We start from the raw sequence: 27,500 nt of genomic DNA on the forward strand, positions 1-27,500 counted from the left end.
GACATTATTTTGACACGCCATGCTTGCATCAAGCGATCTCCAAGTTGAAGATGTTTACCAAATCATTTTTACAATTGTTTTATCACCGTTTTATGTCACATGAAAAGCTAATATTGAACAGATGATTTAAATGACACGAGTCATGTCTTCGCACCTGCACGTGCTGAAATGATAAGGTGACTGGGGTGCAGACAGGTACCTGTTACATTAACTCTGGTTTCTCTTCATCCATTCGGATAAATCTTTCGCCTTTTACTAAAGATTTCCGTGGAGAGGAACATCACAATGAGTCTATAGACTAATTTATTACGCCCTGCATTGCCAGGGTCAACATTCCAAATAATCAAAATAGAACTCCAAGCAACTGCATCAAAGGTAGGTAACCACTACTCGCTTCCGTCTTCTCTCCTCTTTTAATGTGGGGATATTGCAAATGTACAGCGTTGTTTACAAGCGGAAGCCACCATCCCCTCATTGACCTTTCCTTTATTATGGGTGCGCACGAGAATCGCTTGTTGGATTTGTATCTTGAGGGGTGCATTGACGTGAGCGTCTCTCACAATGATAGGCTAAGTAACACGATTAGTCCACGTTCAAAATGGCTGCCACACACACTGGATTGATCAAAGCCGACATTATTTTGACACGCCATGCTTGCATCAAGCGATCTCCAAGTTGAAGATGTTTACCAAATCTTTTTACAATTGTTTTATCACCGTTTTATGTCACATGAAAAGCTAATATTGAACAGATGATTTAAATGACACGAGTCATGTCTTCGCACCTGCACGTGCTGAAATGATAAGGTGACTGGGGTGCAGACAGGTACCTGTTACATTAACTCTGGTTTCTCTTCATCCATTCGGATAAATCTTTCGCCTTTTACTAAAGATTTCCGTGGAGAGGAACATCACAATGAGTCTACAGACTAATATATTACGCCCTGCATTGCCAGGGTCAACATTCCAAATAAAAAAAAATAGAACTCCAAGCAACTGCATCAAAGGTAGGTAACCACTACTCGCTTCCGTCTTCTCTCCTCTTTTAATGTGGGGATATTGCAAATGTACAGCGTTGTTTACAAGCTGAAGCCACCATCCCCTCATTGACCTTTCGCTTTATTATGGGTGCGCACGAGAATCGCTTCTTGGATTTGTATCTTGAGGGGTGCATTGACGTGAGCGTCTCTCACAATGATAGGCTAAGTAACACGATTAGTCCACGTTCAAAATGGCTGCCACACACACTGGATTGATCATAGCCGACATTATTTTGACACGCCATGCTTGCATCAAGCGATCTCCAAGTTGAAGATGTTTACCAAATCATTTTTACAATTGTTTTATCACCGTTTTATGTCACATGAAAAGCTAATATTGAACAGATGATTTAAATGACACGAGTCATGTCTTCGCACCTGCACGTGCTGAAATGATAAGGTGACTGGGGTGCAGACAGGTACCTGTTACATTAACTCTGGTTTCTCTTCATCCATTCGGATAAATCTTTCGCCTTTTACTAAAGATTTCCGTGGAGAGGAACATCACAATGGGTCTATAGACTAATTTATTACGCCCTGCATTGCCAGGGTCAACATTCCAAATAATAAAAATAGAACTCCAAGCAACTGCATCAAAGGTAGGTAACCACTACTCGCTTCCGTCTTCTCTCCTCTTTTAATGTGGGGATATTGCAAATGTACAGCGTTGTTTACAAGCTGAAGCCACCATCCCCTCATTGACCTTTCCTTTATTATGGGTGCGCACGAGAATCGCTTGTTGGATTTGTATCTTGAGGGGTGCATTGACGTGAGCGTCTCTCACAATGATAGGCTAAGTAACACGATTAGTCCACGTTCAAAATGGCTGCCACACACACTGGATTGATCAAAGCCGACATTATTTTGACACGCCATGCTTGCATCAAGCGATCTCCAAGTTGAAGATGTTTACCAAATCATTTTTACAATTGTTTTATCACCGTTTTATGTCACATGAAAAGCTAATATTGAACAGATGATTTAAATGACACGAGTCATGTCTTCGCACCTGCACGTGCTGAAATGATAAGGTGACTGGGGTGCAGACAGGTACCTGTTACATTAACTCTGGTTTCTCTTCATCCATTCGGATAAATCTTTCGCCTTTTACTAAAGATTTCCGTGGAGAGGAACATCACAATGAGCCTAATGACTAATTTATGACGCCCTGCATTGCCAGGGTCAACATTCCAAATAATCAAAATAGAACTCCAAGCAACTGCATCAAAGGTAGGTAACCACTACTCGCTTCCGTCTTCTCTCCTCTTTTAATGTGGGGATATTGCAAATGTACAGCGTTGTTTACAAGCTGAAGCCACCATCCCCTCATTGACCTTTCCTTTATTATGGGTGCGCACGAGAATCGCTTGTTGGATTTGTATCTTGAGGGGTGCATTGACGTGAGCGTCTCTCACAATGATAGGCTAAGTAACACGATTAGTCCACGTTCAAAATGGCTGCCACACACACTGGATTGATCAAAGCCGACATTATTTTGACACGCCATGCTTGCATCAAGCGATCTCCAAGTTGAAGATGTTTACCAAATCATTTTTACAATTGTTTTATCACCGTTTTATGTCACATGAAAAGCTAATATTGAACAGATGATTTAAATGACACGAGTCATGTCTTCGCACCTGCACGTGCTGAAATGATAAGGTGACTGGGGTGCAGACAGGTACCTGTTACATTAACTCTGGTTTCTCTTCATCCATTCGGATAAATCTTTCGCCTTTTACTAAAGATTTCCGTGGAGAGGAACATCACAATGAGTCTATAGACTAATTTATTACGCCCTGCATTGCCAGGGTCAACATTCCAAATAATCAAAATAGAACTCCAAGCAACTGCATCAAAGGTAGGTAACCACTACTCGCTTCCGTCTTCTCTCCTCTTTTAATGTGGGGATATTGCAAATGTACAGCGTTGTTTACAAGCTGAAGCCACCATCCCCTCATTGACCTTTCCTTTATTATAGGTGCGCACGAGAATCGCTTGTTGGATTTGTATCTTGAGGGGTGCATTGACGTGAGGGTCTCTCACAATGATAGGCTAAGTAACACGATTAGTCCACGTTCAAAATGGCTGCCACACACACTGGATTGATCAAAGCCGACATTATTTTGACACGCCATGCTTGCATCAAGCGATCTCCAAGTTGAAGATGTTTACCAAATCATTTTTACAATTGTTTTATCACCGTTTTATGTCACATGAAAAGCTAATATTGAACAGATGATTTAAATGACACGAGTCATGTCTTCGCACCTGCACGTGCTGAAATGATAAGGTGACTGGGGTGCAGACAGGTACCTGTTACATTAACTCTGGTTTCTCTTCATCCATTCGGATAAATCTTTCGCCTTTTACTAAAGATTTCCGTGGAGAGGAACATCACAATGAGTCTATAGACTAATTTATTACGCCCTGCATTGCCAGGGTCAACATTCCAAATAATAAAAATAGAACTCCAAGCAACTGCATCAAAGGTAGGTAACCACTACTCGCTTCCGTCTTCTCTCCTCTTTTAATGTGGGGATATTGCAAATGTACAGTGTTGTTTACAAGCCGAAGCCAACATCCCCTCATTGACCTTTCCTTTATTATGGGTGCGCACGAGAATCGCTTGTTGGATTTTTATCTTGAGGGGTGCATTGACGTGAGCGTCTCTCACAATGATAGGCTAAGTAACACGATTAGTCCACGTTCAAAATGGCTGCCACACACACTGGATTGATCATAGCCGACATTATTTTGACACGCCATGCTTGCATCAAGCGATCTCCAAGTTGAAGATGTTTACCAAATCATTTTTACAATTGTTTTATCACCGTTTTATGTCACATGAAAAGCTAATATTGAACAGATGATTTAAATGACACGAGTCATGTCTTCGCACCTGCACGTGCTGAAATGATAAGGTGACTGGGGTGCAGACAGGTACCTGTTACATTAACTCTGGTTTCTCTTCATCCATTCGGATAAATCTTTCGCCTTTTACTAAAGATTTCCGTGGAGAGGAACATCACAATGAGTCTATAGACTAATTTATTACGCCCTGCATTGCCAGGGTCAACATTCCAAATAATAAAAATAGAACTCCAAGCAACTGCATCAAAGGTAGGTAACCACTACTCGCTTCCGTCTTCTCTCCTCTTTTAATGTGGGGATATTGCAAATGTACAGCGTTGTTTACAAGCTGAAGCCACCATCCCCTCATTGACCTTTCCTTTATTATGGGTGCGCACGAGAATCGCTTGTTGGATTTTTATCTTGAGGGGTGCATTGACGTGAGCGTCTCTCACAATGATAGGCTAAGTAACACGATTAGTCCACGTTCAAAATGGCTGCCACACACACTGGATTGATCAAAGCCGACATTATTTTGACACGCCATGCTTGCATCAAGCGATCTCCAAGTTGAAGATGTTTACCAAATCATTTTTACAATTGTTTTATCACCGTTTTATGTCACATGAAAAGCTAATATTGAACAGATGATTTAAATGACACGAGTCATGTCTTCGCACCTGCACGTGCTGAAATGATAAGGTGACTGGGGTGCAGACAGGTACCTGTTACATTAACTCTGGTTTCTCTTCATCCATTCGGATAAATCTTTCGCCTTTTACTAAAGATTTCCGTGGAGAGGAACATCACAATGAGTCTATAGACTAATTTATTACGCCCTGCATTGCCAGGGTCAACATTCCAAATAATAAAAATAGAACTCCATGCAACTGCATCAAAGGTAGGTAACCACTACTCGCTTCCGTCTTCTCTCCTCTTTTAATGTGGGGATATTGCAAATGTACAGCGTTGTTTACAAGCTGAAGCCACCATCCCCTCATTGACCTTTCCTTTATTATAGGTGCGCACGAGAATCGCTTGTTGGATTTGTATCTTGAGGGGTGCATTGACGTGAGCGTCTCTCACAATGATAGGCTAAGTAACACGATTAGTCCACGTTCAAAATGGCTGCCACACACACTGGATTGATCAAAGCCGACATTATTTTGACACGCCATGCTTGCATCAAGCGATCTCCAAGTTGAAGATGTTTACCAAATCATTTTTACAATTGTTTTATCACCGTTTTATGTCACATGAAAAGCTAATATTGAACAGATGATTTAAATGACACGAGTCATGTCTTCGCACCTGCACGTGCTGAAATGATAAGGTGACTGGGGTGCAGACAGGTACCTGTTACATTAACTCTGGTTTCTCTTCATCCATTCGGATAAATCTTTCGCCTTTTACTAAAGATTTCCGTGGAGAGGAACATCACAATGAGTCTATAGACTAATTTATTACGCCCTGCATTGCCAGGGTCAACATTCCAAATAATCAAAATAGAACTCCAAGCAACTGCATCAAAGGTAGGTAACCACTACTCGCTTCCGTCTTCTCTCCTCTTTTAATGTGGGGATATTGCAAATGTACAGCGTTGTTTACAAGCTGAAGCCACCATCCCCTCATTGACCTTTCCTTTATTATGGGTGCGCACGAGAATCGCTTGTTGGATTTGTATCTTGAGGGGTGCATTGACGTGAGCGTCTCTCACAATGATAGGCTAAGTAACACGATTAGTCCACGTTCAAAATGGCTGCCACACACACTGGATTGATCAAAGCCGACATTATTTTGACACGCCATGCTTGCATCAAGCGATCTCCAAGTTGAAGATGTTTACCAAATCTTTTTACAATTGTTTTATCACCGTTTTATGTCACATGAAAAGCTAATATTGAACAGATGATTTAAATGACACGGGTCATGTCTTCGCACCTGCACGTGCTGAAATGATAAGGTGACTGGGGTGCAGACAGGTACCTGTTACATTAACTCTGGTTTCTCTTCATCCATTCGGATAAATCTTTCGCCTTTTACTAAAGATTTCCGTGGAGAGGAACATCACAATGAGTCTACAGACTAATATATTACGCCCTGCATTGCCAGGGTCAACATTCCAAATAAAAAAAAATAGAACTCCAAGCAACTGCATCAAAGGTAGGTAACCACTACTCGCTTCCGTCTTCTCTCCTCTTTTAATGTGGGGATATTGCAAATGTACAGCGTTGTTTACAAGCTGAAGCCACCATCCCCTCATTGACCTTTCGCTTTATTATGGGTGCGCACGAGAATCGCTTCTTGGATTTGTATCTTGAGGGGTGCATTGACGTGAGCGTCTCTCACAATGATAGGCTAAGTAACACGATTAGTCCACGTTCAAAATGGCTGCCACACACACTGGATTGATCATAGCCGACATTATTTTGACACGCCATGCTTGCATCAAGCGATCTCCAAGTTGAAGATGTTTACCAAATCATTTTTACAATTGTTTTATCACCGTTTTATGTCACATGAAAAGCTAATATTGAACAGATGATTTAAATGACACGAGTCATGTCTTCGCACCTGCACGTGCTGAAATGATAAGGTGACTGGGGTGCAGACAGGTACCTGTTACATTAACTCTGGTTTCTCTTCATCCATTCGGATAAATCTTTCGCCTTTTACTAAAGATTTCCGTGGAGAGGAACATCACAATGAGTCTATAGACTAATTTATTACGCCCTGCATTGCCAGGGTCAACATTCCAAATAATAAAAATAGAACTCCAAGAAACTGCATCAAAGGTAGGTAACCACTACTCGCTTCCGTCTTCTCTCCTCTTTTAATGTGGGGATATTGCAAATGTACAGCGTTGTTTACAAGCTGAAGCCACCATCCCCTCATTGACCTTTCCTTTATTATGGGTGCGCACGAGAATCGCTTGTTGGATTTGTATCTTGAGGGGTGCATTGACGTGAGCGTCTCTCACAATGATAGGCTAAGTAACACGATTAGTCCACGTTCAAAATGGCTGCCACACACACTGGATTGATCAAAGCCGACATTATTTTGACACGCCATGCTTGCATCAAGCGATCTCCAAGTTGAAGATGTTTACCAAATCATTTTTACAATTGTTTTATCACCGTTTTATGTCACATGAAAAGCTAATATTGAACAGATGATTTAAATGACAGGAGTCATGTCTTCGCACCTGCACGTGCTGAAATGATAAGGTGACTGGGGTGCAGACAGGTACCTGTTACATTAACTCTGGTTTCTCTTCATCCATTCGGATAAATCTTTCGCCTTTTACTAAAGATTTCCGTGGAGAGGAACATCACAATGAGTCTATAGACTAATTTATTACGCCCTGCATTGCCAGGGTCAACATTCCAAATAATCAAAATAGAACTCCAAGCAACTGCATCAAAGGTAGGTAACCACTACTCGCTTCCGTCTTCTCTCCTCTTTTAATGTGGGGATATTGCAAATGTACAGCGTTGTTTACAAGCTGAAGCCACCATCCCCTCATTGACCTTTCCTTTATTATGGGTGCGCACGAGAATCGCTTGTTGGATTTGTATCTTGAGGGGTGCATTGACGTGAGCGTCTCTCACAATGATAGGCTAAGTAACACGATTAGTCCACGTTCAAAATGGCTGCCACACACACTGGATTGATCAAAGCCGACATTATTTTGACACGCCATGCTTGCATCAAGCGATCTCCAAGTTGAAGATGTTTACCAAATCATTTTTACAATTGTTTTATCACCGTTTTATGTCACATGAAAAGCTAATATTGAACAGATGATTTAAATGACACGAGTCATGTCTTCGCACCTGCACGTGCTGAAATGATAAGGTGACTGGGGTGCAGACAGGTACCTGTTACATTAACTCTGGTTTCTCTTCATCCATTCGGATAAATCTTTCGCCTTTTACTAAAGATTTCCGTGGAGAGGAACATCACAATGAGTCTATAGACTAATTTATGACGCCCTGCATTGCCAGGGTCAACATTCCAAATAATAAAAATAGAACTCCAAGCAACTGCATCAAAGGTAGGTAACCACTACTCGCTTCCGTCTTCTCTCCTCTTTTAATGTGGGGATATTGCAAATGTACAGCGTTGTTTACAAGCTGAAGCCACCATCCCCTCATTGACCTTTCCTTTATTATGGGTGCGCACGAGAATCGCTTGTTGGATTTGTATCTTGAGGGGTGCATTGACGTGAGCGTCTCTCACAATGATAGGCTAAGTAACACGATTAGTCCACGTTCAAAATGGCTGCCACACACACTGGATTGATCAAAGCCGACATTATTTTGACACGCCATGCTTGCATCAAGCGATCTCCAAGTTGAAGATGTTTACCAAATCATTTTTACAATTGTTTTATCACCGTTTTATGTCACATGAAAAGCTAATATTGAACAGATGATTTAAATGACACGAGTCATGTCTTCGCACCTGCACGTGCTGAAATGATAAGGTGACTGGGGTGCAGACAGGTACCTGTTACATTAACTCTGGTTTCTCTTCATCCATTCGGATAAATCTTTCGCCTTTTACTAAAGATTTCCGTGGAGAGGAACATCACAATGAGTCTATAGACTAATTTATGACGCCCTGCATTGCCAGGGTCAACATTCCAAATAATCAAAATAGAACTCCAAGCAACTGCATCAAAGGTAGGTAACCACTACTCGCTTCCGTCTTCTCTCCTCTTTTAATGTGGGGATATTGCAAATGTACAGCGTTGTTTACAAGCTGAAGCCACCATCCCCTCATTGACCTTTCCTTTATTATGGGTGCGCACGAGAATCGCTTGTTGGATTTGTATCTTGAGGGGTGCATTGACGTGAGCGTCTCTCACAATGATAGGCTAAGTAACACGATTAGTCCACGTTCAAAATGGCTGCCACACACACTGGATTGATCAAAGCCGACATTATTTTGACACGCCATGCTTGCATCAAGCGATCTCCAAGTTGAAGATGTTTACCAAATCTTTTTACAATTGTTTTATCACCGTTTTATGTCACATGAAAAGCTAATATTGAACAGATGATTTAAATGACACGGGTCATGTCTTCGCACCTGCACGTGCTGAAATGATAAGGTGACTGGGGTGCAGACAGGTACCTGTTACATTAACTCTGGTTTCTCTTCATCCATTCGGATAAATCTTTCGCCTTTTACTAAAGATTTCCGTGGAGAGGAACATCACAATGAGTCTACAGACTAATATATTACGCCCTGCATTGCCAGGGTCAACATTCCAAATAAAAAAAAATAGAACTCCAAGCAACTGCATCAAAGGTAGGTAACCACTACTCGCTTCCGTCTTCTCTCCTCTTTTAATGTGGGGATATTGCAAATGTACAGCGTTGTTTACAAGCTGAAGCCACCATCCCCTCATTGACCTTTCGCTTTATTATGGGTGCGCACGAGAATCGCTTCTTGGATTTGTATCTTGAGGGGTGCATTGACGTGAGCGTCTCTCACAATGATAGGCTAAGTAACACGATTAGTCCACGTTCAAAATGGCTGCCACACACACTGGATTGATCATAGCCGACATTATTTTGACACGCCATGCTTGCATCAAGCGATCTCCAAGTTGAAGATGTTTACCAAATCATTTTTACAATTGTTTTATCACCGTTTTATGTCACATGAAAAGCTAATATTGAACAGATGATTTAAATGACACGAGTCATGTCTTCGCACCTGCACGTGCTGAAATGATAAGGTGACTGGGGTGCAGACAGGTACCTGTTACATTAACTCTGGTTTCTCTTCATCCATTCGGATAAATCTTTCGCCTTTTACTAAAGATTTCCGTGGAGAGGAACATCACAATGAGTCTATAGACTAATTTATTACGCCCTGCATTGCCAGGGTCAACATTCCAAATAATAAAAATAGAACTCCAAGAAACTGCATCAAAGGTAGGTAACCACTACTCGCTTCCGTCTTCTCTCCTCTTTTAATGTGGGGATATTGCAAATGTACAGCGTTGTTTACAAGCTGAAGCCACCATCCCCTCATTGACCTTTCCTTTATTATGGGTGCGCACGAGAATCGCTTGTTGGATTTGTATCTTGAGGGGTGCATTGACGTGAGCGTCTCTCACAATGATAGGCTAAGTAACACGATTAGTCCACGTTCAAAATGGCTGCCACACACACTGGATTGATCAAAGCCGACATTATTTTGACACGCCATGCTTGCATCAAGCGATCTCCAAGTTGAAGATGTTTACCAAATCATTTTTACAATTGTTTTATCACCGTTTTATGTCACATGAAAAGCTAATATTGAACAGATGATTTAAATGACAGGAGTCATGTCTTCGCACCTGCACGTGCTGAAATGATAAGGTGACTGGGGTGCAGACAGGTACCTGTTACATTAACTCTGGTTTCTCTTCATCCATTCGGATAAATCTTTCGCCTTTTACTAAAGATTTCCGTGGAGAGGAACATCACAATGAGTCTATAGACTAATTTATTACGCCCTGCATTGCCAGGGTCAACATTCCAAATAATCAAAATAGAACTCCAAGCAACTGCATCAAAGGTAGGTAACCACTACTCGCTTCCGTCTTCTCTCCTCTTTTAATGTGGGGATATTGCAAATGTACAGCGTTGTTTACAAGCTGAAGCCACCATCCCCTCATTGACCTTTCCTTTATTATGGGTGCGCACGAGAATCGCTTGTTGGATTTGTATCTTGAGGGGTGCATTGACGTGAGCGTCTCTCACAATGATAGGCTAAGTAACACGATTAGTCCACGTTCAAAATGGCTGCCACACACACTGGATTGATCAAAGCCGACATTATTTTGACACGCCATGCTTGCATCAAGCGATCTCCAAGTTGAAGATGTTTACCAAATCATTTTTACAATTGTTTTATCACCGTTTTATGTCACATGAAAAGCTAATATTGAACAGATGATTTAAATGACACGAGTCATGTCTTCGCACCTGCACGTGCTGAAATGATAAGGTGACTGGGGTGCAGACAGGTACCTGTTACATTAACTCTGGTTTCTCTTCATCCATTCGGATAAATCTTTCGCCTTTTACTAAAGATTTCCGTGGAGAGGAACATCACAATGAGTCTATAGACTAATTTATGACGCCCTGCATTGCCAGGGTCAACATTCCAAATAATAAAAATAGAACTCCAAGCAACTGCATCAAAGGTAGGTAACCACTACTCGCTTCCGTCTTCTCTCCTCTTTTAATGTGGGGATATTGCAAATGTACAGCGTTGTTTACAAGCTGAAGCCACCATCCCCTCATTGACCTTTCCTTTATTATGGGTGCGCACGAGAATCGCTTGTTGGATTTGTATCTTGAGGGGTGCATTGACGTGAGCGTCTCTCACAATGATAGGCTAAGTAACACGATTAGTCCACGTTCAAAATGGCTGCCACACACACTGGATTGATCAAAGCCGACATTATTTTGACACGCCATGCTTGCATCAAGCGATCTCCAAGTTGAAGATGTTTACCAAATCATTTTTACAATTGTTTTATCACCGTTTTATGTCACATGAAAAGCTAATATTGAACAGATGATTTAAATGACACGAGTCATGTCTTCGCACCTGCACGTGCTGAAATGATAAGGTGACTGGGGTGCAGACAGGTACCTGTTACATTAACTCTGGTTTCTCTTCATCCATTCGGATAAATCTTTCGCCTTTTACTAAAGATTTCCGTGGAGAGGAACATCACAATGAGTCTATAGACTAATTTATGACGCCCTGCATTGCCAGGGTCAACATTCCAAATAATAAAAATAGAACTCCAAGCAACTGCATCAAAGGTAGGTAACCACTACTCGCTTCCGTCTTCTCTCCTCTTTTAATGTGGGGATATTGCAAATGTACAGCGTTGTTTACAAGCTGAAGCCACCATCCCCTCATTGACCTTTCCTTTATTATGGGTGCGCACGAGAATCGCTTGTTGGATTTGTATCTTGAGGGGTGCATTGACGTGAGCGTCTCTCACAATGATAGGCTAAGTAACACGATTAGTCCACGTTCAAAATGGCTGCCACACACACTGGATTGATCAAAGCCGACATTATTTTGACACGCCATGCTTGCATCAAGCGATCTCCAAGTTGAAGATGTTTACCAAATCATTTTTACAATTGTTTTATCACCGTTTTATGTCACATGAAAAGCTAATATTGAACAGATGATTTAAATGACACGAGTCATGTCTTCGCACCTGCACGTGCTGAAATGATAAGGTGACTGGGGTGCAGACAGGTACCTGTTACATTAACTCTGGTTTCTCTTCATCCATTCGGATAAATCTTTCGCCTTTTACTAAAGATTTCCGTGGAGAGGAACATCACAATGAGTCTATAGACTAATTTATTACGCCCTGCATTGCCAGGGTCAACATTCCAAATAATAAAAATAGAACTCCAAGCAACTGCATCAAAGGTAGGTAACCACTACTCGCTTCCGTCTTCTCTCCTCTTTTAATGTGGGGATATTGCAAATGTACAGCGTTGTTTACAAGCTGAAGCCACCATCCCCTCATTGACCTTTCCTTTATTATGGGTGCGCACGAGAATCGCTTGTTGGATTTGTATCTTGAGGGGTGCATTGACGTGAGCGTCTCTCACAATGATAGGCTAAGTAACACGATTAGTCCACGTTCAAAATGGCTGCCACACACACTGGATTGATCAAAGCCGACATTATTTTGACACGCCATGCTTGCATCAAGCGATCTCCAAGTTGAAGATGTTTACCAAATCATTTTTACAATTGTTTTATCACCGTTTTATGTCACATGAAAAGCTAATATTGAACAGATGATTTAAATGACACGAGTCATGTCTTCGCACCTGCACGTGCTGAAATGATAAGGTGACTGGGGTGCAGACAGGTACCTGTTACATTAACTCTGGTTTCTCTTCATCCATTCGGATAAATCTTTCGCCTTTTACTAAAGATTTCCGTGGAGAGGAACATCACAATGAGTCTATAGACTAATTTATGACGCCCTGCATTGCCAGGGTCAACATTCCAAATAATAAAAATAGAACTCCAAGCAACTGCATCAAAGGTAGGTAACCACTACTCGCTTCCGTCTTCTCTCCTCTTTTAATGTGGGGATATTGCAAATGTACAGCGTTGTTTACAAGCTGAAGCCACCATCCCCTCATTGACCTTTCCTTTATTATGGGTGCGCACGAGAATCGCTTGTTGGATTTGTATCTTGAGGGGTGCATTGACGTGAGCGTCTCTCACAATGATAGGCTAAGTAACACGATTAGTCCACGTTCAAAATGGCTGCCACACACACTGGATTGATCAAAGCCGACATTATTTTGACACGCCATGCTTGCATCAAGCGATCTCCAAGTTGAAGATGTTTACCAAATCATTTTTACAATTGTTTTATCACCGTTTTATGTCACATGAAAAGCTAATATTGAACAGATGATTTAAATGACACGAGTCATGTCTTCGCACCTGCACGTGCTGAAATGATAAGGTGACTGGGGTGCAGACAGGTACCTGTTACATTAACTCTGGTTTCTCTTCATCCATTCGGATAAATCTTTCGCCTTTTACTAAAGATTTCCGTGGAGAGGAACATCACAATGAGTCTATAGACTAATTTATGACGCCCTGCATTGCCAGGGTCAACATTCCAAATAATAAAAATAGAACTTCAAGCAACTGCATCAAAGGTAGGTAACCACTACTCGCTTCCGTCTTCTCTCCTCTTTTAATGTGGGGATATTGCAAATGTACAGCGTTGTTTACAAGCTGAAGCCACCATCCCCTCATTGACCTTTCCTTTATTATGGGTGCGCACGAGAATCGCTTGTTGGATTTGTATCTTGAGGGGTGCATTGACGTGAGCGTCTCTCACAATGATAGGCTAAGTAACACGATTAGTCCACGTTCAAAATGGCTGCCACACACACTGGATTGATCAAAGCCGACATTATTTTGACACGCCATGCTTGCATCAAGCGATCTCCAAGTTGAAGATGTTTACCAAATCATTTTTACAATTGTTTTATCACCGTTTTATGTCACATGAAAAGCTAATATTGAACAGATGATTTAAATGACACGAGTCATGTCTTCGCACCTGCACGTGCTGAAATGATAAGGTGACTGGGGTGCAGACAGGTACCTGTTACATTAACTCTGGTTTCTCTTCATCCATTCGGATAAATCTTTCGCCTTTTACTAAAGATTTCCGTGGAGAGGAACATCACAATGAGTCTATAGACTAATTTATGACGCCCTGCATTGCCAGGGTCAACATTCCAAATAATAAAAATAGAACTTCAAGCAACTGCATCAAAGGTAGGTAACCACTACTCGCTTCCGTCTTCTCTCCTCTTTTAATGTGGGGATATTGCAAATGTACAGCGTTGTTTACAAGCTGAAGCCACCATCCCCTCATTGACCTTTCCTTTATTATGGGTGCGCACGAGAATCGCTTGTTGGATTTGTATCTTGAGGGGTGCATTGACGTGAGCGTCTCTCACAATGATAGGCTAAGTAACACGATTAGTCCACGTTCAAAATGGCTGCCACACACACTGGATTGATCAAAGCCGACATTATTTTGACACGCCATGCTTGCATCAAGCGATCTCCAAGTTGAAGATGTTTACCAAATCATTTTTACAATTGTTTTATCACCGTTTTATGTCACATGAAAAGCTAATATTGAACAGATGATTTAAATGACACGAGTCATGTCTTCGCACCTGCACGTGCTGAAATGATAAGGTGACTGGGGTGCAGACAGGTACCTGTTACATTAACTCTGGTTTCTCTTCATCCATTCGGATAAATCTTTCGCCTTTTACTAAAGATTTCCGTGGAGAGGAACATCACAATGAGTCTATAGACTAATTTATGACGCCCTGCATTGCCAGGGTCAACATTCCAAATAATAAAAATAGAACTCCAAGCAACTGCATCAAAGGTAGGTAACCACTACTCGCTTCCGTCTTCTCTCCTCTTTTAATGTGGGGATATTGCAAATGTACAGCGTTGTTTACAAGCTGAAGCCACCATCCCCTCATTGACCTTTCCTTTATTATGGGTGCGCACGAGAATCGCTTGTTGGATTTGTATCTTGAGGGGTGCATTGACGTGAGCGTCTCTCACAATGATAGGCTAAGTAACACGATTAGTCCACGTTCAAAATGGCTGCCACACGCACTGGATTGATCAAAGCCGACATTATTTTGACACGCCATGCTTGCATCAAGCGATCTCCAAGTTGAAGATGTTTACCAAATCATTTTGACAATTGTTTTATCACCGTTTTATGTCACATGAAAAGCTAATATTGAACAGATGATTTAAATGACACGAGTCATGTCTTCGCACCTGCACGTGCTGAAATGATAAGGTGACTGGGGTGCAGACAGGTACCTGTTACATTAACTCTGGTTTCTCTTCATCCATTCGGATAAATCTTTCGCCTTTTACTAAAGGTTTCCGTGGAGAGGAACATCACAATGAGTCTATAGACTAATTTATTACGCCCTGCATTGCCAGGGTCAACATTCCAAATAATAAAAATAGAACTCCAAGCAACTGCATCAAAGGTAGGTAACCACTACTCGCTTCCGTCTTCTCTCCTCTTTTAATGTGGGGATATTGCAAATGTACAGCGTTGTTTACAAGCTGAAGCCACCATCCCCTCATTGACCTTTCCTTTATTATGGGTGCGCACGAGAATCGCTTGTTGGATTTGTATCTTGAGGGGTGCATTGACGTGAGCGTCTCTCACAATGATAGGCTAAGTAACACGATTAGTCCACGTTCAAAATGGCTGCCACACACACTGGATTGATCAAAGCCGACATTATTTTGACACGCCATGCTTGCATCAAGCGATCTCCAAGTTGAAGATGTTTACCAAATCATTTTTACAATTGTTTTATCACCGTTTTATGTCACATGAAAAGCTAATATTGAACAGATGATTTAAATGACACGAGTCATGTCTTCGCACCTGCACGTGCTGAAATGATAAGGTGACTGGGGTGCAGACAGGTACCTGTTACATTAACTCTGGTTTCTCTTCATCCATTCGGATAAATCTTTCGCCTTTTACTAAAGATTTCCGTGGAGAGGAACATCACAATGAGTCTATAGACTAATTTATTACGCCCTGCATTGCCAGGGTCAACATTCCAAATAATAAAAATAGAACTCCAAGCAACTGCATCAAAGGTAGGTAACCACTACTCGCTTCCGTCTTCTCTCCTCTTTTAATGTGGGGATATTGCAAATGTACAGCGTTGTTTACAAGCTGAAGCCACCATCCCCTCATTGACCTTTCCTTTATTATGGGTGCGCACGAGAATCGCTTGTTGGATTTGTATCTTGAGGGGTGCATTGACGTGAGCGTCTCTCACAATGATAGGCTAAGTAACACGATTAGTCCACGTTCAAAATGGCTGCCACACACACTGGATTGATCAAAGCCGACATTATTTTGACACGCCATGCTTGCATCAAGCGATCTCCAAGTTGAAGATGTTTACCAAATCATTTTTACAATTGTTTTATCACCGTTTTATGTCACATGAAAAGCTAATATTGAACAGATGATTTAAATGACACGAGTCATGTCTTCGCACCTGCACGTGCTGAAATGATAAGGTGACTGGGGTGCAGACAGGTACCTGTTACATTAACTCTGGTTTCTCTTCATCCATTCGGATAAATCTTTCGCCTTTTACTAAAGATTTCCGTGGAGAGGAACATCACAATGAGTCTATAGACTAATTTATGACGCCCTGCATTGCCAGGGTCAACATTCCAAATAATAAAAATAGAACTCCAAGCAACTGCATCAAAGGTAGGTAACCACTACTCGCTTCCGTCTTCTCTCCTCTTTTAATGTGGGGATATTGCAAATGTACAGCGTTGTTTACAAGCTGAAGCCACCATCCCCTCATTGACCTTTCCTTTATTATGGGTGCGCACGAGAATCGCTTGTTGGATTTGTATCTTGAGGGGTGCATTGACGTGAGCGTCTCTCACAATGATAGGCTAAGTAACACGATTAGTCCACGTTCAAAATGGCTGCCACACACACTGGATTGATCAAAGCCGACATTATTTTGACACGCCATGCTTGCATCAAGCGATCTCCAAGTTGAAGATGTTTACCAAATCATTTTTACAATTGTTTTATCACCGTTTTATGTCACATGAAAAGCTAATATTGAACAGATGATTTAAATGACACGAGTCATGTCTTCGCACCTGCACGTGCTGAAATGATAAGGTGACTGGGGTGCAGACAGGTACCTGTTACATTAACTCTGGTTTCTCTTCATCCATTCGGATAAATCTTTCGCCTTTTACTAAAGATTTCCGTGGAGAGGAACATCACAATGAGTCTATAGACTAATTTATGACGCCCTGCATTGCCAGGGTCAACATTCCAAATAATAAAAATAGAACTCCAAGCAACTGCATCAAAGGTAGGTAACCACTACTCGCTTCCGTCTTCTCTCCTCTTTTAATGTGGGGATATTGCAAATGTACAGCGTTGTTTACAAGCTGAAGCCACCATCCCCTCATTGACCTTTCCTTTATTATGGGTGCGCACGAGAATCGCTTGTTGGATTTGTATCTTGAGGGGTGCATTGACGTGAGCGTCTCTCACAATGATAGGCTAAGTAACACGATTAGTCCACGTTCAAAATGGCTGCCACACACACTGGATTGATCAAAGCCGACATTATTTTGACACGCCATGCTTGCATCAAGCGATCTCCAAGTTGAAGATGTTTACCAAATCATTTTTACAATTGTTTTATCACCGTTTTATGTCACATGAAAAGCTAATATTGAACAGATGATTTAAATGACACGAGTCATGTCTTCGCACCTGCACGTGCTGAAATGATAAGGTGACTGGGGTGCAGACAGGTACCTGTTACATTAACTCTGGTTTCTCTTCATCCATTCGGATAAATCTTTCGCCTTTTACTAAAGATTTCCGTGGAGAGGAACATCACAATGAGTCTATAGACTAATTTATGACGCCCTGCATTGCCAGGGTCAACATTCCAAATAATAAAAATAGAACTCCAAGCAACTGCATCAAAGGTAGGTAACCACTACTCGCTTCCGTCTTCTCTCCTCTTTTAATGTGGGGATATTGCAAATGTACAGCGTTGTTTACAAGCTGAAGCCACCATCCCCTCATTGACCTTTCCTTTATTATGGGTGCGCACGAGAATCGCTTGTTGGATTTGTATCTTGAGGGGTGCATTGACGTGAGCGTCTCTCACAATGATAGGCTAAGTAACACGATTAGTCCACGTTCAAAATGGCTGCCACACACACTGGATTGATCAAAGCCGACATTATTTTGACACGCCATGCTTGCATCAAGCGATCTCCAAGTTGAAGATGTTTACCAAATCATTTTTACAATTGTTTTATCACCGTTTTATGTCACATGAAAAGCTAATATTGAACAGATGATTTAAATGACACGAGTCATGTCTTCGCACCTGCACGTGCTGAAATGATAAGGTGACTGGGGTGCAGACAGGTACCTGTTACATTAACTCTGGTTTCTCTTCATCCATTCGGATAAATCTTTCGCCTTTTACTAAAGATTTCCGTGGAGAGGAACATCACAATGAGTCTATAGACTAATTTATGACGCCCTGCATTGCCAGGGTCAACATTCCAAATAATAAAAATAGAACTCCAAGCAACTGCATCAAAGGTAGGTAACCACTACTCGCTTCCGTCTTCTCTCCTCTTTTAATGTGGGGATATTGCAAATGTACAGCGTTGTTTACAAGCTGAAGCCACCATCCCCTCATTGACCTTTCCTTTATTATGGGTGCGCACGAGAATCGCTTGTTGGATTTGTATCTTGAGGGGTGCATTGACGTGAGCGTCTCTCACAATGATAGGCTAAGTAACACGATTAGTCCACGTTCAAAATGGCTGCCACACACACTGGATTGATCAAAGCCGACATTATTTTGACACGCCATGCTTGCATCAAGCGATCTCCAAGTTGAAGATGTTTACCAAATCATTTTTACAATTGTTTTATCACCGTTTTATGTCACATGAAAAGCTAATATTGAACAGATGATTTAAATGACACGAGTCATGTCTTCGCACCTGCACGTGCTGAAATGATAAGGTGCCTGGGGTGCAGACAGGTACCTGTTACATTAACTCTGGTTTCTCTTCATCCATTCGGATAAATCTTTCGCCTTTTACTAAAGATTTCCGTGGAGAGGAACATCACAATGAGTCTATAGACTAATTTATGACGCCCTGCATTGCCAGGGTCAACATTCCAAATAATAAAAATAGAACTCCAAGCAACTGCATCAAAGGTAGGTAACCACTACTCGCTTCCGTCTTCTCTCCTCTTTTAATGTGGGGATATTGCAAATGTACAGCGTTGTTTACAAGCTGAAGCCACCATCCCCTCATTGACCTTTCCTTTATTATGGGTGCGCACGAGAATCGCTTGTTGGATTTGTATCTTGAGGGGTGCATTGACGTGAGCGTCTCTCACAATGATAGGCTAAGTAACACGATTAGTCCACGTTCAAAATGGCTGCCACACACACTGGATTGATCAAAGCCGACATTATTTTGACACGCCATGCTTGCATCAAGCGATCTCCAAGTTGAAGATGTTTACCAAATCATTTTTACAATTGTTTTATCACCGTTTTATGTCACATGAAAAGCTAATATTGAACAGATGATTTAAATGACACGAGTCATGTCTTCGCACCTGCACGTGCTGAAATGATAAGGTGACTGGGGTGCAGACAGGTACCTGTTACATTAACTCTGGTTTCTCTTCATCCATTCGGATAAATCTTTCGCCTTTTACTAAAGATTTCCCTGGAGAGGAACATCACAATGAGTCTATAGACTAATTTATTACGCCCTGCATTGCCAGGGTCAACATTCCAAATAATAAAAATAGAACTCCAAGCAACTGCATCAAAGGTAGGTAACCACTACTCGCTTCCGTCTTCTCTCCTCTTTTAATGTGGGGATATTGCAAATGTACAGCGTTGTTTACAAGCTGAAGCCACCATCCCCTCATTGACCTTTCCTTTATTATGGGTGCGCACGAGAATCGCTTGTTGGATTTGTATCTTGAGGGGTGCATTGACGTGAGCGTCTCTCACAATGATAGGCTAAGTAACACGATTAGTCCACGTTCAAAATGGCTGCCACACACACTGGATTGATCAAAGCCGACATTATTTTGACACGCCATGCTTGCATCAAGCGATCTCCAAGTTGAAGATGTTTACCAAATCATTTTTACAATTGTTTTATCACCGTTTTATGTCACATGAAAAGCTAATATTGAACAGATGATTTAAATGACACGAGTCATGTCTTCGCACCTGCACGTGCTGAAATGATAAGGTGACTGGGGTGCAGACAGGTACCTGTTACATTAACTCTGGTTTCTCTTCATCCATTCGGATAAATCTTTCGCCTTTTACTAAAGATTTCCGTGGAGAGGAACATCACAATGAGTCTATAGACTAATTTATGACGCCCTGCATTGCCAGGGTCAACATTCCAAATAATCAAAATAGAACTCCAAGCAACTGCATCAAAGGTAGGTAACCACTACTCGCTTCCGTCTTCTCTCCTCTTTTAATGTGGGGATATTGCAAATGTACAGCGTTGTTTACAAGCTGAAGCCACCATCCCCTCATTGACCTTTCCTTTATTATGGGTGCGCACGAGAATCGCTTGTTGGATTTGTATCTTGAGGGGTGCATTGACGTGAGCGTCTCTCACAATGATAGGCTAAGTAACACGATTAGTCCACGTTCAAAATGGCTGCCACACACACTGGATTGATCAAAGCCGACATTATTTTGACACGCCATGCTTGCATCAAGCGATCTCCAAGTTGAAGATGTTTACCAAATCATTTTTACAATTGTTTTATCACCGTTTTATGTCACATGAAAAGCTAATATTGAACAGATGATTTAAATGACACGAGTCATGTCTTCGCACCTGCACGTGCTGAAATGATAAGGTGACTGGGGTGCAGACAGGTACCTGTTACATTAACTCTGGTTTCTCTTCATCCATTCGGATAAATCTTTCGCCTTTTACTAAAGATTTCCGTGGAGAGGAACATCACAATGAGTCTATAGACTAATTTATGACGCCCTGCATTGCCAGGGTCAACATTCCAAATAATCAAAATAGAACTCCAAGCAACTGCATCAAAGGTAGGTAACCACTACTCGCTTCCGTCTTCTCTCCTCTTTTAATGTGGGGATATTGCAAATGTACAGCGTTGTTTACAAGCTGAAGCCACCATCCCCTCATTGACCTTTCCTTTATTATGGGTGCGCACGAGAATCGCTTGTTGGATTTGTATCTTGAGGGGTGCATTGACGTGAGCGTCTCTCACAATGATAGGCTAAGTAACACGATTAGTCCACGTTCAAAATGGCTGCCACACACACTGGATTGATCAAAGCCGACATTATTTTGACACGCCATGCTTGCATCAAGCGATCTCCAAGTTGAAGATGTTTACCAAATCATTTTTACAATTGTTTTATCACCGTTTTATGTCACATGAAAAGCTAATATTGAACAGATGATTTAAATGACACGAGTCATGTCTTCGCACCTGCACGTGCTGAAATGATAAGGTGACTGGGGTGCAGACAGGTACCTGTTACATTAACTCTGGTTTCTCTTCATCCATTCGGATAAATCTTTCGCCTTTTACTAAAGATTTCCGTGGAGAGGAACATCACAATGAGTCTATAGACTAATTTATTACGCCCTGCATTGCCAGGGTCAACATTCCAAATAATCAAAATAGAACTCCAAGCAACTGCATCAAAGGTAGGTAACCACTACTCGCTTCCGTCTTCTCTCCTCTTTTAATGTGGGGATATTGCAAATGTACAGCGTTGTTTACAAGCTGAAGCCACCATCCCCTCATTGACCTTTCCTTTATTATGGGTGCGCACGAGAATCGCTTGTTGGATTTGTATCTTGAGGGGTGCATTGACGTGAGCGTCTCTCACAATGATAGGCTAAGTAACACGATTAGTCCACGTTCAAAATGGCTGCCACACACACTGGATTGATCAAAGCCGACATTATTTTGACACGCCATGCTTGCATCAAGCGATCTCCAAGTTGAAGATGTTTACCAAATCATTTTTACAATTGTTTTATCACCGTTTTATGTCACATGAAAAGCTAATATTGAACAGATGATTTAAATGACACGAGTCATGTCTTCGCACCTGCACGTGCTGAAATGATAAGGTGACTGGGGTGCAGACAGGTACCTGTTACATTAACTCTGGTTTCTCTTCATCCATTCGGATAAATCTTTCGCCTTTTACTAAAGATTTCCGTGGAGAGGAACATCACAATGAGTCTATAGACTAATTTATGACGCCCTGCATTGCCAGGGTCAACATTCCAAATAATCAAAATAGAACTCCAAGCAACTGCATCAAAGGTAGGTAACCACTACTCGCTTCCGTCTTCTCTCCTCTTTTAATGTGGGGATATTGCAAATGTACAGCGTTGTTTACAAGCTGAAGCCACCATCCCCTCATTGACCTTTCCTTTATTATGGGTGCGCACGAGAATCGCTTGTTGGATTTGTATCTTGAGGGGTGCATTGACGTGAGCGTCTCTCACAATGATAGGCTAAGTAACACGATTAGTCCACGTTCAAAATGGCTGCCACACACACTGGATTGATCAAAGCCGACATTATTTTGACACGCCATGCTTGCATCAAGCGATCTCCAAGTTGAAGATGTTTACCAAATCATTTTTACAATTGTTTTATCACCGTTTTATGTCACATGAAAAGCTAATATTGAACAGATGATTTAAATGACACGAGTCATGTCTTCGCACCTGCACGTGCTGAAATGATAAGGTGACTGGGGTGCAGACAGGTACCTGTTACATTAACTCTGGTTTCTCTTCATCCATTCGGATAAATCTTTCGCCTTTTACTAAAGATTTCCGTGGAGAGGAACATCACAATGAGTCTATAGACTAATTTATGACGCCCTGCATTGCCAGGGTCAACATTCCAAATAATAAAAATAGAACTCCAAGCAACTGCATCAAAGGTAGGTAACCACTACTCGCTTCCGTCTTCTCTCCTCTTTTAATGTGGGGATATTGCAAATGTACAGCGTTGTTTACAAGCTGAAGCCACCATCCCCTCATTGACCTTTCCTTTATTATGGGTGCGCACGAGAATCGCTTGTTGGATTTGTATCTTGAGGGGTGCATTGACGTGAGCGTCTCTCACAATGATAGGCTAAGTAACACGATTAGTCCACGTTCAAAATGGCTGCCACACACACTGGATTGATCAAAGCCGACATTATTTTGACACGCCATGCTTGCATCAAGCGATCTCCAAGTTGAAGATGTTTACCAAATCATTTTTACAATTGTTTTATCACCGTTTTATGTCACATGAAAAGCTAATATTGAACAGATGATTTAAATGACACGAGTCATGTCTTCGCACCTGCACGTGCTGAAATGATAAGGTGACTGGGGTGCAGACAGGTACCTGTTACATTAACTCTGGTTTCTCTTCATCCATTCGGATAAATCTTTCGCCTTTTACTAAAGATTTCCGTGGAGAGGAACATCACAATGAGTCTATAGACTAATTTATGACGCCCTGCATTGCCAGGGTCAACATTCCAAATAATAAAAATAGAACTCCAAGCAACTGCATCAAAGGTAGGTAACCACTACTCGCTTCCGTCTTCTCTCCTCTTTTAATGTGGGGATATTGCAAATGTACAGCGTTGTTTACAAGCTGAAGCCACCATCCCCTCATTGACCTTTACTTTATTATGGGTGCGCACGAGAATCGCTTGTTGGATTTGTATCTTGAGGGGTGCATTGACGTGAGCGTCTCTCACAATGATAGGCTAAGTAACACGATTAGTCCACGTTCAAAATGGCTGCCACACGCACTGGATTGATCAAAGCCGACATTATTTTGACACGCCATGCTTGCATCAAGCGATCTCCAAGTTGAAGATGTTTACCAAATCATTTTGACAATTGTTTTATCACCGTTTTATGTCACATGAAAAGCTAATATTGAACAGATGATTTAAATGACACGAGTCATGTCTTCGCACCTGCACGTGCTGAAATGATAAGGTGACTGGGGTGCAGACAGGTACCTGTTACATTAACTCTGGTTTCTCTTCATCCATTCGGATAAATCTTTCGCCTTTTACTAAAGATTTCCGTGGAGAGGAACATCACAATGAGTCTATAGACTAATTTATTACGCCCTGCATTGCCAGGGTCAACATTCCAAATAATAAAAATAGAACTCCAAGCAACTGCATCAAAGGTAGGTAACCACTACTCGCTTCCGTCTTCTCTCCTCTTTTAATGTGGGGATATTGCAAATGTACAGCGTTGTTTACAAGCTGAAGCCACCATCCCCTCATTGACCTTTCCTTTATTATGGGTGCGCACGAGAATCGCTTGTTGGATTTGTATCTTGAGGGGTGCATTGACGTGAGCGTCTCTCACAATGATAGGCTAAGTAACACGATTAGTCCACGTTCAAAATGGCTGCCACACACACTGGATTGATCAAAGCCGACATTATTTTGACACGCCATGCTTGCATCAAGCGATCTCCAAGTTGAAGATGTTTACCAAATCATTTTTACAATTGTTTTATCACCGTTTTATGTCACATGAAAAGCTAATATTGAACAGATGATTTAAATGACACGAGTCATGTCTTCGCACCTGCACGTGCTGAAATGATAAGGTGACTGGGGTGCAGACAGGTACCTGTTACATTAACTCTGGTTTCTCTTCATCCATTCGGATAAATCTTTCGCCTTTTACTAAAGATTTCCGTGGAGAGGAACATCACAATGAGTCTATAGACTAATTTATGACGCCCTGCATTGCCAGGGTCAACATTCCAAATAATAAAAATAGAACTCCAAGCAACTGCATCAAAGGTAGGTAACCACTACTCGCTTCCGTCTTCTCTCCTCTTTTAATGTGGGGATATTGCAAATGTACAGCGTTGTTTACAAGCTGAAGCCACCATCCCCTCATTGACCTTTCCTTTATTATGGGTGCGCACGAGAATCGCTTGTTGGATTTGTATCTTGAGGGGTGCATTGACGTGAGCGTCTCTCACAATGATAGGCTAAGTAACACGATTAGTCCACGTTCAAAATGGCTGCCACACACACTGGATTGATCAAAGCCGACATTATTTTGACACGCCATGCTTGCATCAAGCGATCTCCAAGTTGAAGATGTTTACCAAATCATTTTTACAATTGTTTTATCACCGTTTTATGTCACATGAAAAGCTAATATTGAACAGATGATTTAAATGACACGAGTCATGTCTTCGCACCTGCACGTGCTGAAATGATAAGGTGACTGGGGTGCAGACAGGTACCTGTTACATTAACTCTGGTTTCTCTTCATCCATTCGGATAAATCTTTCGCCTTTTACTAAAGATTTCCGTGGAGAGGAACATCACAATGAGTCTATAGACTAATTTATGACGCCCTGCATTGCCAGGGTCAACATTCCAAATAATAAAAATAGAACTCCAAGCAACTGCATCAAAGGTAGGTAACCACTACTCGCTTCCGTCTTCTCTCCTCTTTTAATGTGGGGATATTGCAAATGTACAGCGTTGTTTACAAGCTGAAGCCACCATCCCCTCATTGACCTTTCCTTTATTATGGGTGCGCACAAGAATCGCTTGTTGGATTTGTATCTTGAGGGGTGCATTGACGTGAGCGTCTCTCACAATGATAGGCTAAGTAACACGATTAGTCCACGTTCAAAATGGCTGCCACACACACTGGATTGATCAAAGCCGACATTATTTTGACACGCCATGCTTGCATCAAGCGATCTCCAAGTTGAAGATGTTTACCAAATCATTTTTACAATTGTTTTATCACCGTTTTATGTCACATGAAAAGCTAATATTGAACAGATGATTTAAATGACACGAGTCATGTCTTCGCACCTGCACGTGCTGAAATGATAAGGTGACTGGGGTGCAGACAGGTACCTGTTACATTAACTCTGGTTTCTCTTCATCCATTCGGATAAATCTTTCGCCTTTTACTAAAGATTTCCGTGGAGAGGAACATCACAATGAGTCTATAGACTAATTTATGACGCCCTGCATTGCCAGGGTCAACATTCCAAATAATCAAAATAGAACTCCAAGCAACTGCATCAAAGGTAGGTAACCACTACTCGCTTCCGTCTTCTCTCCTCTTTTAATGTGGGGATATTGCAAATGTACAGCGTTGTTTACAAGCTGAAGCCACCATCCCCTCATTGACCTTTCCTTTATTATGGGTGCGCACGAGAATCGCTTGTTGGATTTGTATCTTGAGGGGTGCATTGACGTGAGCGTCTCTCACAATGATAGGCTAAGTAACACGATTAGTCCACGTTCAAAATGGCTGCCACACACACTGGATTGATCAAAGCCGACATTATTTTGACACGCCATGCTTGCATCAAGCGATCTCCAAGTTGAAGATGTTTACCAAATCATTTTTACAATTGTTTTATCACCGTTTTATGTCACATGAAAAGCTAATATTGAACAGATGATTTAAATGACACGAGTCATGTCTTCGCACCTGCACGTGCTGAAATGATAAGGTGACTGGGGTGCAGACAGGTACCTGTTACATTAACTCTGGTTTCTCTTCATCCATTCGGATAAATCTTTCGCCTTTTACTAAAGATTTCCCTGGAGAGGAACATCACAATGAGTCTATAGACTAATTTATTACGCCCTGCATTGCCAGGGTCAACATTCCAAATAATAAAAATAGAACTCCAAGCAACTGCATCAAAGGTAGGTAACCACTACTCGCTTCCGTCTTCTCTCCTCTTTTAATGTGGGGATATTGCAAATGTACAGCGTTGTTTACAAGCTGAAGCCACCATCCCCTCATTGACCTTTCCTTTATTATGGGTGCGCATGAGAATCGCTTGTTGGATTTGTATCTTGAGGGGTGCATTGACGTGAGCGTCTCTCGCAATGATAGGCTAAGTAACACGATTAGTCCACGTTCAAAATGGCTGCCACACACACTGGATTGATCAAAGCCGACATTATTTTGACACGCCATGCTTGCATCAAGCGATCTCCAAGTTGAAGATGTTTACCAAATCATTTTTACAATTGTTTTATCACCGTTTTATGTCACATGAAAAGCTAATATTGAACAGATGATTTAAATGACACGAGTCATGTCTTCGCACCTGCACGTGCTGAAATGATAAGGTGACTGGGGTGCAGACAGGTACCTGTTACATTAACTCTGGTTTCTCTTCATCCATTCGGATAAATCTTTCGCCTTTTACTAAAGATTTCCCTGGAGAGGAACATCACAATGAGTCTATAGACTAATTTATTACGCCCTGCATTGCCAGGGTCAACATTCCAAATAATAAAAATAGAACTCCAAGCAA

At 41.6% G+C, this 27,500-nt stretch overlaps 44 non-coding genes across 44 annotated transcripts; all 44 read left to right on the plus strand.

Moving 5' to 3' along the window:
- Positions 1-208: 208 nt before the first annotated feature.
- Positions 209-329, plus strand: LOC125371854. Its single transcript, XR_007217836.1, has one exon. It is a non-coding gene; the product is annotated as a U5 spliceosomal RNA (small nuclear RNA).
- A 509-nt stretch (positions 330-838) lies between these two features.
- LOC125371885 lies at positions 839-958 on the plus strand. The gene has a single exon (XR_007217865.1). It is a non-coding gene; the product is annotated as a U5 spliceosomal RNA (small nuclear RNA).
- Positions 959-1,471: 513 nt separating this feature from the next.
- Positions 1,472-1,592, plus strand: LOC125371877. The gene has a single exon (XR_007217858.1). It is a non-coding gene; the product is annotated as a U5 spliceosomal RNA (small nuclear RNA).
- A 510-nt stretch (positions 1,593-2,102) lies between these two features.
- Positions 2,103-2,222, plus strand: LOC125371879. The gene has a single exon (XR_007217860.1). It is a non-coding gene; the product is annotated as a U5 spliceosomal RNA (small nuclear RNA).
- Positions 2,223-2,733: 511 nt separating this feature from the next.
- Positions 2,734-2,854, plus strand: LOC125371855. The gene has a single exon (XR_007217837.1). It is a non-coding gene; the product is annotated as a U5 spliceosomal RNA (small nuclear RNA).
- Positions 2,855-3,364: 510 nt separating this feature from the next.
- On the plus strand, positions 3,365-3,485 carry LOC125371856. Its single transcript, XR_007217838.1, has one exon. It is a non-coding gene; the product is annotated as a U5 spliceosomal RNA (small nuclear RNA).
- Positions 3,486-3,995: 510 nt separating this feature from the next.
- LOC125371857 lies at positions 3,996-4,116 on the plus strand. The gene has a single exon (XR_007217839.1). It is a non-coding gene; the product is annotated as a U5 spliceosomal RNA (small nuclear RNA).
- Positions 4,117-4,626: 510 nt separating this feature from the next.
- Positions 4,627-4,747, plus strand: LOC125371858. The gene has a single exon (XR_007217840.1). It is a non-coding gene; the product is annotated as a U5 spliceosomal RNA (small nuclear RNA).
- Positions 4,748-5,257: 510 nt separating this feature from the next.
- Positions 5,258-5,378, plus strand: LOC125371859. The gene has a single exon (XR_007217841.1). It is a non-coding gene; the product is annotated as a U5 spliceosomal RNA (small nuclear RNA).
- Positions 5,379-5,887: 509 nt separating this feature from the next.
- LOC125371886 lies at positions 5,888-6,007 on the plus strand. Its single transcript, XR_007217866.1, has one exon. It is a non-coding gene; the product is annotated as a U5 spliceosomal RNA (small nuclear RNA).
- Positions 6,008-6,520: 513 nt separating this feature from the next.
- LOC125371860 lies at positions 6,521-6,641 on the plus strand. Its single transcript, XR_007217842.1, has one exon. It is a non-coding gene; the product is annotated as a U5 spliceosomal RNA (small nuclear RNA).
- A 510-nt stretch (positions 6,642-7,151) lies between these two features.
- Positions 7,152-7,272, plus strand: LOC125371861. Its single transcript, XR_007217843.1, has one exon. It is a non-coding gene; the product is annotated as a U5 spliceosomal RNA (small nuclear RNA).
- A 510-nt stretch (positions 7,273-7,782) lies between these two features.
- LOC125371818 lies at positions 7,783-7,902 on the plus strand. Its single transcript, XR_007217800.1, has one exon. It is a non-coding gene; the product is annotated as a U5 spliceosomal RNA (small nuclear RNA).
- A 511-nt stretch (positions 7,903-8,413) lies between these two features.
- LOC125371829 lies at positions 8,414-8,533 on the plus strand. Its single transcript, XR_007217811.1, has one exon. It is a non-coding gene; the product is annotated as a U5 spliceosomal RNA (small nuclear RNA).
- Positions 8,534-9,043: 510 nt separating this feature from the next.
- Positions 9,044-9,163, plus strand: LOC125371887. The gene has a single exon (XR_007217867.1). It is a non-coding gene; the product is annotated as a U5 spliceosomal RNA (small nuclear RNA).
- Positions 9,164-9,676: 513 nt separating this feature from the next.
- LOC125371863 lies at positions 9,677-9,797 on the plus strand. Its single transcript, XR_007217845.1, has one exon. It is a non-coding gene; the product is annotated as a U5 spliceosomal RNA (small nuclear RNA).
- A 510-nt stretch (positions 9,798-10,307) lies between these two features.
- Positions 10,308-10,428, plus strand: LOC125371864. The gene has a single exon (XR_007217846.1). It is a non-coding gene; the product is annotated as a U5 spliceosomal RNA (small nuclear RNA).
- A 510-nt stretch (positions 10,429-10,938) lies between these two features.
- Positions 10,939-11,058, plus strand: LOC125371840. Its single transcript, XR_007217822.1, has one exon. It is a non-coding gene; the product is annotated as a U5 spliceosomal RNA (small nuclear RNA).
- A 511-nt stretch (positions 11,059-11,569) lies between these two features.
- On the plus strand, positions 11,570-11,689 carry LOC125371851. Its single transcript, XR_007217833.1, has one exon. It is a non-coding gene; the product is annotated as a U5 spliceosomal RNA (small nuclear RNA).
- A 511-nt stretch (positions 11,690-12,200) lies between these two features.
- On the plus strand, positions 12,201-12,321 carry LOC125371865. Its single transcript, XR_007217847.1, has one exon. It is a non-coding gene; the product is annotated as a U5 spliceosomal RNA (small nuclear RNA).
- Positions 12,322-12,831: 510 nt separating this feature from the next.
- On the plus strand, positions 12,832-12,951 carry LOC125371862. The gene has a single exon (XR_007217844.1). It is a non-coding gene; the product is annotated as a U5 spliceosomal RNA (small nuclear RNA).
- Positions 12,952-13,462: 511 nt separating this feature from the next.
- LOC125371867 lies at positions 13,463-13,582 on the plus strand. The gene has a single exon (XR_007217849.1). It is a non-coding gene; the product is annotated as a U5 spliceosomal RNA (small nuclear RNA).
- A 511-nt stretch (positions 13,583-14,093) lies between these two features.
- Positions 14,094-14,213, plus strand: LOC125371874. Its single transcript, XR_007217855.1, has one exon. It is a non-coding gene; the product is annotated as a U5 spliceosomal RNA (small nuclear RNA).
- A 511-nt stretch (positions 14,214-14,724) lies between these two features.
- On the plus strand, positions 14,725-14,844 carry LOC125371884. The gene has a single exon (XR_007217864.1). It is a non-coding gene; the product is annotated as a U5 spliceosomal RNA (small nuclear RNA).
- A 511-nt stretch (positions 14,845-15,355) lies between these two features.
- LOC125371881 lies at positions 15,356-15,476 on the plus strand. Its single transcript, XR_007217861.1, has one exon. It is a non-coding gene; the product is annotated as a U5 spliceosomal RNA (small nuclear RNA).
- Positions 15,477-15,986: 510 nt separating this feature from the next.
- On the plus strand, positions 15,987-16,107 carry LOC125371866. The gene has a single exon (XR_007217848.1). It is a non-coding gene; the product is annotated as a U5 spliceosomal RNA (small nuclear RNA).
- A 510-nt stretch (positions 16,108-16,617) lies between these two features.
- Positions 16,618-16,737, plus strand: LOC125371895. The gene has a single exon (XR_007217875.1). It is a non-coding gene; the product is annotated as a U5 spliceosomal RNA (small nuclear RNA).
- Positions 16,738-17,248: 511 nt separating this feature from the next.
- Positions 17,249-17,368, plus strand: LOC125371906. Its single transcript, XR_007217886.1, has one exon. It is a non-coding gene; the product is annotated as a U5 spliceosomal RNA (small nuclear RNA).
- Positions 17,369-17,879: 511 nt separating this feature from the next.
- Positions 17,880-17,999, plus strand: LOC125371911. Its single transcript, XR_007217891.1, has one exon. It is a non-coding gene; the product is annotated as a U5 spliceosomal RNA (small nuclear RNA).
- Positions 18,000-18,510: 511 nt separating this feature from the next.
- Positions 18,511-18,630, plus strand: LOC125371912. The gene has a single exon (XR_007217892.1). It is a non-coding gene; the product is annotated as a U5 spliceosomal RNA (small nuclear RNA).
- A 511-nt stretch (positions 18,631-19,141) lies between these two features.
- On the plus strand, positions 19,142-19,261 carry LOC125371913. Its single transcript, XR_007217893.1, has one exon. It is a non-coding gene; the product is annotated as a U5 spliceosomal RNA (small nuclear RNA).
- Positions 19,262-19,772: 511 nt separating this feature from the next.
- On the plus strand, positions 19,773-19,893 carry LOC125371891. The gene has a single exon (XR_007217871.1). It is a non-coding gene; the product is annotated as a U5 spliceosomal RNA (small nuclear RNA).
- A 510-nt stretch (positions 19,894-20,403) lies between these two features.
- On the plus strand, positions 20,404-20,523 carry LOC125371914. Its single transcript, XR_007217894.1, has one exon. It is a non-coding gene; the product is annotated as a U5 spliceosomal RNA (small nuclear RNA).
- Positions 20,524-21,034: 511 nt separating this feature from the next.
- Positions 21,035-21,154, plus strand: LOC125371915. Its single transcript, XR_007217895.1, has one exon. It is a non-coding gene; the product is annotated as a U5 spliceosomal RNA (small nuclear RNA).
- A 511-nt stretch (positions 21,155-21,665) lies between these two features.
- LOC124136861 lies at positions 21,666-21,786 on the plus strand. Its single transcript, XR_006861435.1, has one exon. It is a non-coding gene; the product is annotated as a U5 spliceosomal RNA (small nuclear RNA).
- A 510-nt stretch (positions 21,787-22,296) lies between these two features.
- LOC125371916 lies at positions 22,297-22,416 on the plus strand. The gene has a single exon (XR_007217896.1). It is a non-coding gene; the product is annotated as a U5 spliceosomal RNA (small nuclear RNA).
- A 511-nt stretch (positions 22,417-22,927) lies between these two features.
- On the plus strand, positions 22,928-23,047 carry LOC125371917. Its single transcript, XR_007217897.1, has one exon. It is a non-coding gene; the product is annotated as a U5 spliceosomal RNA (small nuclear RNA).
- Positions 23,048-23,558: 511 nt separating this feature from the next.
- On the plus strand, positions 23,559-23,678 carry LOC125371918. Its single transcript, XR_007217898.1, has one exon. It is a non-coding gene; the product is annotated as a U5 spliceosomal RNA (small nuclear RNA).
- A 511-nt stretch (positions 23,679-24,189) lies between these two features.
- On the plus strand, positions 24,190-24,310 carry LOC124136857. The gene has a single exon (XR_006861431.1). It is a non-coding gene; the product is annotated as a U5 spliceosomal RNA (small nuclear RNA).
- A 510-nt stretch (positions 24,311-24,820) lies between these two features.
- On the plus strand, positions 24,821-24,940 carry LOC124136866. The gene has a single exon (XR_006861440.2). It is a non-coding gene; the product is annotated as a U5 spliceosomal RNA (small nuclear RNA).
- Positions 24,941-25,451: 511 nt separating this feature from the next.
- LOC125371919 lies at positions 25,452-25,571 on the plus strand. The gene has a single exon (XR_007217899.1). It is a non-coding gene; the product is annotated as a U5 spliceosomal RNA (small nuclear RNA).
- A 511-nt stretch (positions 25,572-26,082) lies between these two features.
- LOC125371920 lies at positions 26,083-26,202 on the plus strand. The gene has a single exon (XR_007217900.1). It is a non-coding gene; the product is annotated as a U5 spliceosomal RNA (small nuclear RNA).
- A 511-nt stretch (positions 26,203-26,713) lies between these two features.
- On the plus strand, positions 26,714-26,834 carry LOC125371892. The gene has a single exon (XR_007217872.1). It is a non-coding gene; the product is annotated as a U5 spliceosomal RNA (small nuclear RNA).
- A 510-nt stretch (positions 26,835-27,344) lies between these two features.
- LOC125371893 lies at positions 27,345-27,465 on the plus strand. The gene has a single exon (XR_007217873.1). It is a non-coding gene; the product is annotated as a U5 spliceosomal RNA (small nuclear RNA).
- The last annotated feature ends 35 nt before the right edge of the window (positions 27,466-27,500 follow it).

Source organism: Haliotis rufescens, unplaced genomic scaffold, assembly GCF_023055435.1.
Source record: "Haliotis rufescens isolate VD_foot unplaced genomic scaffold, xgHalRufe1.0.p SCAF_31, whole genome shotgun sequence".
In the NCBI taxonomy this organism is placed as follows: Eukaryota; Metazoa; Mollusca; class Gastropoda; order Lepetellida; family Haliotidae; genus Haliotis; species Haliotis rufescens.